The sequence below is a fragment of the Arachis duranensis genome, chromosome 9 (genome assembly GCF_000817695.3).
Source record: "Arachis duranensis cultivar V14167 chromosome 9, aradu.V14167.gnm2.J7QH, whole genome shotgun sequence".
NCBI classification, from domain to species: Eukaryota; Viridiplantae; Streptophyta; class Magnoliopsida; order Fabales; family Fabaceae; genus Arachis; species Arachis duranensis.
This window is the reverse complement of record NC_029780.3, coordinates 16322741-16333693: the sequence shown is the minus strand read 5'-3', so window position 1 is coordinate 16333693 and position 10953 is coordinate 16322741. Positions and strand designations below refer to the sequence as shown.

General features: G+C 37.1%; 1 non-coding gene across 1 annotated transcript; it reads right to left on the bottom strand.

The window, feature by feature from the left end:
- Positions 1–8322: 8322 nt before the first annotated feature.
- On the bottom strand, positions 8323–8426 carry LOC127742081 (small nucleolar RNA R71). Its single transcript, XR_008003269.1, has one exon. It is a non-coding gene; the product is annotated as a small nucleolar RNA R71 (small nucleolar RNA).
- Positions 8427–10953: the final 2527 nt, after the last annotated feature.

The window sequence follows — 10953 nt, the reverse complement described above, 5'->3', positions numbered from 1 at the left end:
CCCGCTGAGGCATGCTGGAGACTTCTAGATTTGCGAAGATCCTTTGTTCTCGGGACTCTGTTTTGGTTTATATGTTTTGCTTAGATACTTTTATCTCCATTAAATAATACAAACTGTGATGACTCCTCTTATAGGAGAATTTTGGAGAATAGGTTTGATGTATTTGTGTCCCTTTGGGTTTCCTTTGGGGTTTTCCTTATTTTATCATATGTATATATTGTTATGCTCGGACCGGTTATCTTCACAGCCGGATCTTGAGTCTTGATATTCCTGTTTTTGACATTCCTTTGTATATATATAATCTCGCGTTGGTTTATCCTTGCTCGTTACGTTATCAATCGGAGTGTTGCGCTTTAAAGTTGCGATTTTTGTTTACCCCTTTTTCTACAAAGGCTCCTAGTTATAATCAGTCATTCATACTACTATACGTACCAATTTTTATTTTAGAGGTCGTAATACCTTGCCATCTCTGAATTATGACTTAAGCATAAGACTCTGTATGGTAGGGTGTTACATAGTTGGGATAGTGTCATTCTTTGTTGGTTATATCGAGCTATGTGCTTAGTAAGAGATTACAGTGTCAAGGGTATGGCTGGCTGTCATACGTTGCTTGTGTCATGGATATACTACAGACTACCTTTCCAGGCACCGAATGTGACGACGCCATATAGTTTTTCGTTAGCTACGAGGTATGTTATCCTATGGCGTTACATGTTTCATGTTGTTACGTTTTGAATTATCCTTTAAGGTTGAAAATAGAATTTATTTCAACGTTGTTGTTGTACACTAGGTGGGCGGGTAGAAGGGACAGAATGACTACGCTGAACAACGCCTCCTAAGGCACTACCTGAGGTTGGACAATCTACAAGTGGATGAGGTAGGTGGAAGCCATTATTAAAGTATTTTTAATGAGTTTATGTTTATCTATACCTGTAGTGACAGGGATACTGACGTGGCGAAAAAATCACCGATTAAAAGTTTATAGAGAAAATAGTGTTGCAAGTATAACTCTTAACCAAGGAAGATTCTGCGTATCAATTTAAAAGAGTTGTCATAAAATTTTTGAAATAAAAATACTGGGAGTATGAGTCCCAGGTCGTCTTCCAACGAGTTGCGGAGAGAATGCTAATTTATTAATTAGGAATTTTCAAGAGAGTTGAGTTGAATGATGAGCAATTAACTAGTTGTAAAATAAAAACTAAGAATGATTATTAATATTCTAAATAAAAGGCCTTGACTGGGAGAATGATCAATTGGAAGTTCTTTCCTTGTTGGGACTTCTTAGGTGTAGTATTAAAAAGGTTGTTGTTTTCACTTAGTTAACCTTTACTAAATAAAGGAAAGTCAAGTGATTGAGCTAACTCTTATTCGCAAATCCTAGTCCTCTCCCTTGGGAAGGTCTAGCGTTAGTAAATACAGAACTAGCCAACAACTTCCAATTTAATCTTCACTTAAGCCTTCCAACTCAAGTGTCTCCTCTTAATCAACCCCCATGTCAAGTAGAGAATCTACTCCATTGACATGAATATAATACTCAGAAAAATATAAGAAGAAAACATAATAAATTAAATAAAATAGAGATTGAAAATTAATTAAAAATAAAAGTAATCCTCTGTATCAAGAATCCATGAAAATAATCCAATTATTACTTTAGGAATATGGAATAAATAAAAGAGCAAGTAAGGAAACAAACTAGAATAGTATCTTCAACGGAGGTGATGACTCTTCAATATCCAAAACAAAACGCAATAAACCATGAATGTAAAGTGAACCTAGAGGAAGAGTAGTTTCTCTCTAGATTCAGATCTAAAATCCTAAAACTATCCTAATGAGAATGTGTTGATGTTCTCCTGAGTCTCTGCATGTTCCCTGGCTTTATTCTGTGTTTCTGGGCCAAAAATTGGGTCAAAACATGGCCCAAAATCGCCCCCAGCGTTTTCTGTTATTTATGCAGATCGCGCAAGTCACACGTACGCATCGGTCACGCGTGCGCGTCATTCGGCGATTTTCCTTGTCGCGCGTCCGCGTCGTCCTCGCATGTGCGTCATTCATGCAGACTCCAATCCGCGCGTACGCGTTAGGCACGCGCACGCGTCACTGCGATTTCCTCCATTCCGCGAGATCGCGTGAGCCACGCGCGCGCGTCGATGCTCGCTGGTCATCTCCTTAGTTTCTTTTGTTCCTTCCATTTTTGCAAGCTTCCTCTCCATTCTCTAAGCCATTCCTGCCCTGTAAAGCCTGAAACACTTAACACATGGATCACGTCATCAAATGGTACAAAGGAGAATTGAAATACATAAATTAAAGATCTCTAGGAAGCAAGTTTTCAACCATAGAATAATCTTAGGAAGGGATTGTAAAATCATGCAGTTCATATGAATAAGTGGGTAAAGACTTGATAAAACCACTCAATTAAACATAAGATAAACCATAAAATAGTGGTTTATCAACCTCCCCACACTTAAACATTAGCATGTCCTCATGCTTAGCTCAAGGAGATAAAATAAACAAGTAGGGGAAAGTAAGACTCATGCAATGCAAAGCAACCTATGAATGCAACTATATGCTAAGATGATTTTGTCTACTAGGTTAAAGGTAAATAAGTTCTTTAAGACAAATATAAATCAAATTCCACTAATTAAAATCATACAGTAAAAACAAGAAAACTTGTGAGAAGACAGCTCATGAAAGCAGGGAACATAGAACTAAGCATTGAACCCTTACTGATGGTGTATGTGCACTCTAATCACTCAAGTGTATAGGGTAATCACTCTACTCTTCTCTAGTCATGCTTTCTAAATTTTGTTCTTCACCTAACTAGTCAACAAATAATTAATGTACCAATGCAAACATCATGAGGTCTTTTTAAGGTTGTAATGGGGCTAAGGTAAAGGTGAGAATATATATATGGTTAAGTGAGCTATAAATTGAATCTTTTGATTAACCTAAGCTCTTACCTATATACACACTCTATATACTTTTAAATTCATGCATAGCTACCCAAAATTCTCACTTTTGTATTACATACTCATGCATCACCCTTTTCTTTTAATTTTTGTCATATATGTATTGATCCTTTCATTAACTTAACTTAGCATTGGGGTAATTTTGTCCCCTTATTTAATTATTTAATTATTTGAATATTTTTTTTCAACATAAAAATAAACATAACATTATCAATGCACATGGATTTTTAATTTTTCTGGTCTCACATGAGTAGGTACTCAAATTCCCTTTATTTTATCATGACATGTTCCTTTATTGACCCATGTTCCCATGATCTTCCCATACTCAATTGATACACATTCTCTAACTTAAGCTAACCAATGATTCAATTGGGGTATTTAATTATTTTTCCACTTAAGGCTAGTGATGTAGTAAAATATAGAACAAATGTGATTTAAAAGGCTCAAAGTGGTTAACAAGGGTAATTTGAAAGGGTAGGCTATTTTTGGGATAAGTGAGCTAAAACAATTAATGGCCTCAATCATATGCATGCATTTAAATACACTAACTATTGGACATATAGGATGAAACAAAATAAAGATTACAATCATAGAGAAGTAAACACACAAAAAAATTTTTTATGGTTAAATAATATAACCATGTAATTAAGCTCAAATCTCACAGGTTGTGTGTTCTTAGCCATCATTTTATGTTCCAAATACAACTTCAAACAAGTTTTAACAAAAAAGATTTTTAATCTAAATTAGTAAAATTTTTCAAAAATAAGGTCTTAAAAAGAAACTTATTATTTTTCAACCAAATAGATCATGCATGCAGATAACCTATTACTATGCAATCTATCCTATCCTAATTAAAAGAAAAATAATAAAATATCCTATTTTATTGGTGTTTAAAGAAGAGAAATTACCTCCGGAAGCCAGGTACTGATCAACCTCCCCACACTTAAAGCTTTGCACCATCCTCGGTGCCGTCTGTTAGGAACAAAGGGGGGCTGGTTGCAGTGTCTCCACAAGCGGGACCGTCATGGCTCCCGGTGCTGGTAAAAGAAGTGGAGTCCGGATCTTCTTTGGGTGGGTGGTTGCCAACAAGTAGCTCTTTGAGATATGTAAACCGGTGCTTGTTACGGCGCTCTCTTCGCTTTCCTTGTCAGTCTAGCCAGTCCAATCTCTCAAGTATCTGATGGAGCAGTTGGTTTGTTGGAGGTGCTTGTGATGTGGAGGGAGAAGGAATATCTCCGGCCGGATCTTAAGGCCAACTAGTCGTGGTTGCAGGAGGTCTGATGTACTTTCCGTTAGGGACGTACTGATCGTTCCGCGGAAGTATGGTCTTGGTATCCCCAGCTCTATAGGAGACTCCGGTTGCTGAGACTAAATCTGAAACCTAGGCGGGAAAACGTAAGTTTCCCGCAATATGTACGTGTCCCATAGCATTCCAAATATGTCTTGGTAAATTGAGGTGCTGGTTTGTAAGGATACACCAGAGTAGAACAGCCATGTCTGCGGTGAAGGAGGACTCGTGAGTGCTCAGAAAGACGTAGTGGGACATAATCTGTGTCCATACTTGAGCCTCCAAGGTCAGTGCTGAAGCCAATATTCCCTTAGGTCGGGATCGATGGTATCCATAGATCCATCTGTTACCAGGTTGTGCTATAACTCTGAGAATGGCGTCCCAGTCAAATTTGTATGTCTGGCGTTAGACAGAGGCTTCTTGAAATGTGATGAGCGGACAATTTATACGCTTTTTGGCATTATTTTTAGGTAGTTTTTAGTATGATCTAGTTACTTTTAGGGATATTTTCATTAGTTTTTATGATAAATTCAAATTTCAAGACTTTACTATGAGTTTGTGTGTTTTTCTGTGATTTCAGGTAATTTTTAGCTGAAATTGAGAGACCTGAGCAAAACTCTGGTAAGAAGGCTGACAAAGGACTGCTGATGCTGTTGGAATCTGACCTCCCTGCACTCGAAATGGATTTTCTGGAGCTACAGAACTCCAAATGGCGCGCCCTCAATGGCGTTGGAAAGTAGACATCCAAAGCTTTCCATCAATATATAATACTCCATACTTTGTTCGAGATTTGACGACGTAAATTGGCGTTCAACGCCAGTTCCATGCTACATTCTGGAGTCAAACGCCAGAAACACGTCACGAACCAAAGTTAAACGCCAGAAACACGTTACAACTTGGCGTTCAACTCCAATAAAAGCCTCAGCTCGTGTAAAGATCAAGCTTAGCCCAAACACACACCAAGTGGACCCCAGAAGTGGATTTATGCATCAATTACTTACTTCTGTAAACCCTAGTAGCTAGTTTATTATAAATAGAACTTTTTACTAGTGTATTAGACATCTTGGTTCATATCTGATTTTGACCTCCTGGATTTCGTTTTGGGGGCTGGCCATTCGGCCATGTCTAAACCTTGATCACTTATGTATTTTCAACGGTGGAGTTTCTACACACCATAGATTAAGGGTGTGGAGCTCTGCTGTACCTCAAGTTTTAATGCAATTACTACTATTTTCCATCCAATTCGATTTATTCCTGTTCTAAGATATTTTTTGCACTTCAACTTGATGAATGTGATGATCTGTGACACTCATCATCATTCTCACCTATGAACGTGCGTGATTGACAACCACTTCCGTTCTACCTTAGGCCGGGCGCATATCTCTTGGATTCCTTAATCAGAATCTTCGTGGTAGAATTGATAGCGGCATTCATGGGAATCCGGAAAGTCTAACCTTGTTTGTGGTATTTCGAGTAGGATTCCGGGATTGAATGACTGTGACGAGCTTCAAACTCCTGAAGGCTGGGCGTTAGTGACAGACATGTAGCCATTGACAACGGTGATGCCCTACATACAGCTTGCCATAGAAAGGAACACAGTACCTCCATGCACCTATCTGAAATTCCCACCATTGAATTATATGAGTAACTCTATCTTTATTTCCTGTTTATTTTATTTATCTTTTAATTATCTAATCCAATCACATTTGAATCCGCCTGACTGGGATTTACAAGATGACCATAGCTTGCTTCATACCAACAATCTCTGTGGGATCGACCCTTACTCACGTAAGGTTTATTACCTGGACGACCCAGTACACTTGCTGGTTAGTTGAGCGAAGTTGTGGAAAGAAAGTGCTAAGTTAATAGATGCATATACCAAAGTGCCATTGTTGATGATCACAATTTTCGCCCACCAAGTTTTTGGCGCCGTTGCCGGGGATTGTTCGAGTTTGGACAACTAACGGTTTATCTTGTTGCTCAGATTAGGTAATTTTCTTTTGTTTTCTTTTCAAAAAAGTTTTCAAAATTCTTTCAAAAAATTTTTCTTTATTTTCGTTTTTCAAAAATATAATTTTCGAAAAAAATAATAAAAATACAAAAAATTCATAAAATCATAAAAAACCAAAAATATTGTGTTTCTTGTTTGAGTTTTGAGTCAATTTTTAAGTTTGGTGTCAATTACATGCATTAAAAATTTTTTCTTGCATTTTTCGAAAATTCATGCATTCATATTGTTCTTCATGATCTTCAAGTTGTTCTTGGTAAGTCTTCTTGTTTGATCTTGATGTTTTCTTATTTTGTGTCTTTTCTTGTTTTTCATGTGCATTCTTGCATTCATGGTGTCCAAGCATTAAAGATTTCTAAGTTTGGTGTCTTGCATATTTTCTTTGCATCAAAAATTTTTCAAAAATATGTTCTTGATGTTCATCATGATCTTCAAAGTGTTCTTGGTGTTCATCTTGACATTCATAGTGTTCTTGCATGCATAATGTGTTTTGATCCAAAACTTTCATGTTTTGGGTCATAGTTGTGTTTTTTTTTATCTCATCATTAAAATTTCAAAAATCAAAAAATATCTTTTCTTTATTTTTCTCCTAATTTTCGAAAATTTGGGTTGACTTAGTCAAAAATTTTTAAAATTAGTTGTTTCTTACAAGTCAAGTCAAATTTTCAATTTTAAAAATCCTATCTTTTCAAAACTTTTTCAAAAATCAAATCTTTTTCATTTTTTTATATATTTTCGAAAATTACTTTTAAATTAATTTTCAAAATCTTTTTTATCTTTATTTCATAGTTTTCGAAATTACACTAACAATTAATATGATGGATTCAAAAATTTGAAGTTTGTTACTTTCTTGTTAAGAAATGTTCAATCTTTAAATTCTACAATTTTATCTTTTAGTTTCTTATTAGTTAAGTAATTAATTTTAATTTTAAAAATTAAATCTTTTTATCATATCTTTTTATCTTATCTTTTTATCATATCTTCTTATCTTATCTTTTTATCATATCTTTTTCAAAAAATTTTGATTTCAAAATATCTTATCTAACTTCTTATCTTCTTATCTTTTCAAATTTGATTTTAATATCTTTTTCAACTAACTACTTGACTTTTTGTTTGTTTCTTATCTTTTTCAAAACCACCTAACTACTTTTCCCTCTCTAATTTTCGAAAATACCTCCCTCTTTTTCAAAAATTCTTTTTAATTAATTAATTATTTTAAATTTTAATTTTAATTCTATCTTATCTTTAATTTTCGAAATTACTAACCACTTTTTCAAAATTATTTTCGAATTCTCTCTTCTCTTCTTCTATTTATTTATTTATTTACTAACACTTCTCGTCACCTCTCTTCATCTCAGATCACTACCCCTATCCTTACCCTTGTGTTTGGATCCATCCACCAAGTTTCTCTTCACCTCTCTTCATCCCCACTTTTATCCCTTTCTTCTTCTACTAATAATAAGGATCCTCTTTACTGTGATATAGAGGATTCTTCTTCCTTTTCTTTTTCTCTTCTCTTTCATATGAGCAGGAATAAAGAAAAAGGCACTCTTGTTGAAGCTGATCCTGAACCTGAAAGGACTCTGAAGAGAAAACTAAAAGAAGCTAAATTACAACAATCCAGAGGCAACCTTTCTGAAATTTTCGAACAAAAGAAGGAGATGGCAGCCGAACCCAACAATAATAATGCAAGGAGGATGCTTGGTGATTTTACTAAACCCACGTTCAAGTTTGATGGAAGAAGCATCTCAATTCCTGCTATTGGAGCAAACAATTTTGAGCTGAAACCTCAATTAGTTGCTTTAATACAACAAAATTGCAAGTTTCATGGACTTCCATCTGAAGATCCTTATCAGTTTTTAACTGAGTTCTTGCAGATTTGTGAGACTGTTAAGACAAATAGAGGAGATCTTGAAGTCTACAGGCTCATGCTTTTCCCTTTTGCTATAAGAGACAGAGCTAGAACATGGTTGGATTCACAACCTAAAGATAGCCTGGACTCCTGGGATAAGCTGGTCACTGCCTTCTTGGATAAATTCTTTCCTCCTCAAAAGCTGAGCAAGCTTAGAGTGGATGTTCAGACCTTCAAGCAAAAAGATGGTGAATCCATTTATGAAGCTTGGGAGAGATACAAGCAGATGACCAAAAAGTGTCCTTCTGACATGTTTTTAGAATGGACCATATTAGATATATTCTATTATGGTCTATCTGATTTTTCCAAGATGTCATTAGACCATTCTGCAGGTGGATCCATTCACCTAAAGAAAACGCCTGCAGAAGCTCAAGAACTTATTGACATGGTTGCAAATAACCAGTTCATGTATGATCCTGAAAACCCTGCAATGGCAGAGGTTAATTACATGGGTGAACCTTATGGAAACACCTATAATTCATCATGGAGAAATCATCCAAATTTCTCATGGAAGGATCAACAAAAGCCTCAACAAGGCTTTAATAATGGTGGAAGAAACAGGTTTAGCAATAACAAGCCTTTTCCATCATCTTCTCAGCAACAGATAGAGAATTCTGAACAAAGCTCTTCTAATTTAGCAAACTTAGTCTCTAATCTATCAAAGGCCACTTTAAGTTTCATGAGTGAAACAAGGTCCTCTATTAGAAATCTGGAGGCACAAGTCGGCCAGCTGAGTAAGAAAGTCATTGAAACTCCTCCTAGTACTCTCCCAAGCAATACTGAATAGAATCCAAAAAGAGAGTGCAAGGCCATTGACATAGTCAACATGGCCGAACCTAAGGAGGAAGAAGAGGACGAAAATCCTAGTAAGGAAGACCTCCTGGGATGTCTCTCAAGCAAGAAGGATTTCCCTATTGAGGACCTAAAGGAATCTGAGGCTCATATAGAGACCATAGAGATCCCATTAAACCTCCTTCTGTCATTCATGAGCTCTGAAGAATATTCTTCCTCTGAAGAGGATGAAGATGTAACTGGAGAGCAAGTTGCTCAATATTTAGGAGCTATCATGAAGCTGAATGCCAAGTTGTTTGGTAATGAGACTTGGGAAGGTGAGCCTCCCTTGCTCATTAGTGAACTAGATACATGGATTCAGAAAACTTTACCTCAAAAGAGACAAGATCCTGGCAAATTCTTAATACCCTGTACCATAGGCACCATGACCTTTAACAAGGCTCTGTGTGACCTGGGGTCAGGCATAAATCTTATGCCACTCTTTGTATGGAGAAGCTGGGGATCATTGAGGTACAGCCTGCCTTATTCTCATTACAATTGGCAGACAAGTCAATAAGACAAGCTTATGGATTAGTAGAGGACGTGTTAGTAAAGGTTGAGGGCCTTTACATCCCTGCTGATTTCATAATCTTAGACACTAGGAAGGAGGAGGATGAATGTATCATCCTTGGAAAACCCTTCCTAGCCACAGCAGAAGCTGTGATAGATGTTAACAGAGGAGAATTAGTCCTTCAATTGAATCGGGACTACCTTGTGTTTAAAACCCAAGGGTGTTCTTCTGTAAACACAGAAAAGAGGCACAATAAGCTTCTCTCAGTACAGAGTCAAACAAAGCCCCCACAATCAAACTCTAAGTTAGGTGTTGGGAGACCACAACCAAACTCTAAGTTTGGTGTTGAGAAGCCCCCACATTCAAACTCTAAGTTTGGTGTTGGGAGGCCCTCATCATGCTCTGAATATCTGTAAGGCTACATGAGAGCCCATTGTCAAGCTAGTGATATTAAAAGAGCGCTTGTTGGGAGGCAACCCAATTTTTATTTATCTAATTTTATTTTTATTTTATTGTTATTTTGTGTTTTATTAGGTTCATGATCATGTGGAGTCACGAAAAAAATACAAAAATTAAAAACAGAATCAAAAACAGCAGAAGAAAAATCACACCCTGGAGGAAGGACTTACTGGCGTTTAAACGCCAGTAAGAAGTATCTAGCTGGTGTTCAACGCCAGAATAGAGCATGGATCTGGCGCTGAATGCCAGAAACAAGCACCATCCTAGCGTTCAAATGCCAGGAATGCACTCTGAGGAAAGCTGGCGCTGAACGCCAGTAACAAGCATGGAACTGGCGTTCAACGCCAGAAACATGCTGCACATGGGCGTTGAACGCCCAGAACATGCATCACTTCGGCATTTAAACGCCAGAATAGTATGCAAAGGCATTTTACATGCCTAATTGGTACATGGATGTATATCCTTGACACCTCAGGATCTGTGGATCCCACAGGATCATCTCATGATCTGTGGACCCCACAGAATCCCCACCTAACATATTTCCACCTTACCTCCTAATAATCCTATAACACACTTTCCCAAAAACCCTTCACCAATCATCTCAATCTCTCTTCCCAATTACCCCCTTCACCACTCACATCCATCCACTCTTCCCCATAAACCCCACCTACTTTCAAAATTCAAATATCTTTCCCACCCAAACCCACCCTAAATGGCCGAACCTACCCTCTCTCCCTTCCCTATATAAACCCCTCCATTCTACTTCATTTTCACACAATTCAACCCCCTCTTCTACACCTTGGCCGAACACACCTCTCCCCTTCTCCTCCATATTTTCTTCTTCTTCTTCTTCTTCTTCTCTTCTTTCTTCTCTTGCTCGAGGGCGAGCAATCTTTAAAGTTTGGTGTGGTAAAAGCATAAGCTTTTTGTTTTTCCATTACCATTAATGGCACCTAAGGCCGGAGAATCCTCTAGAAA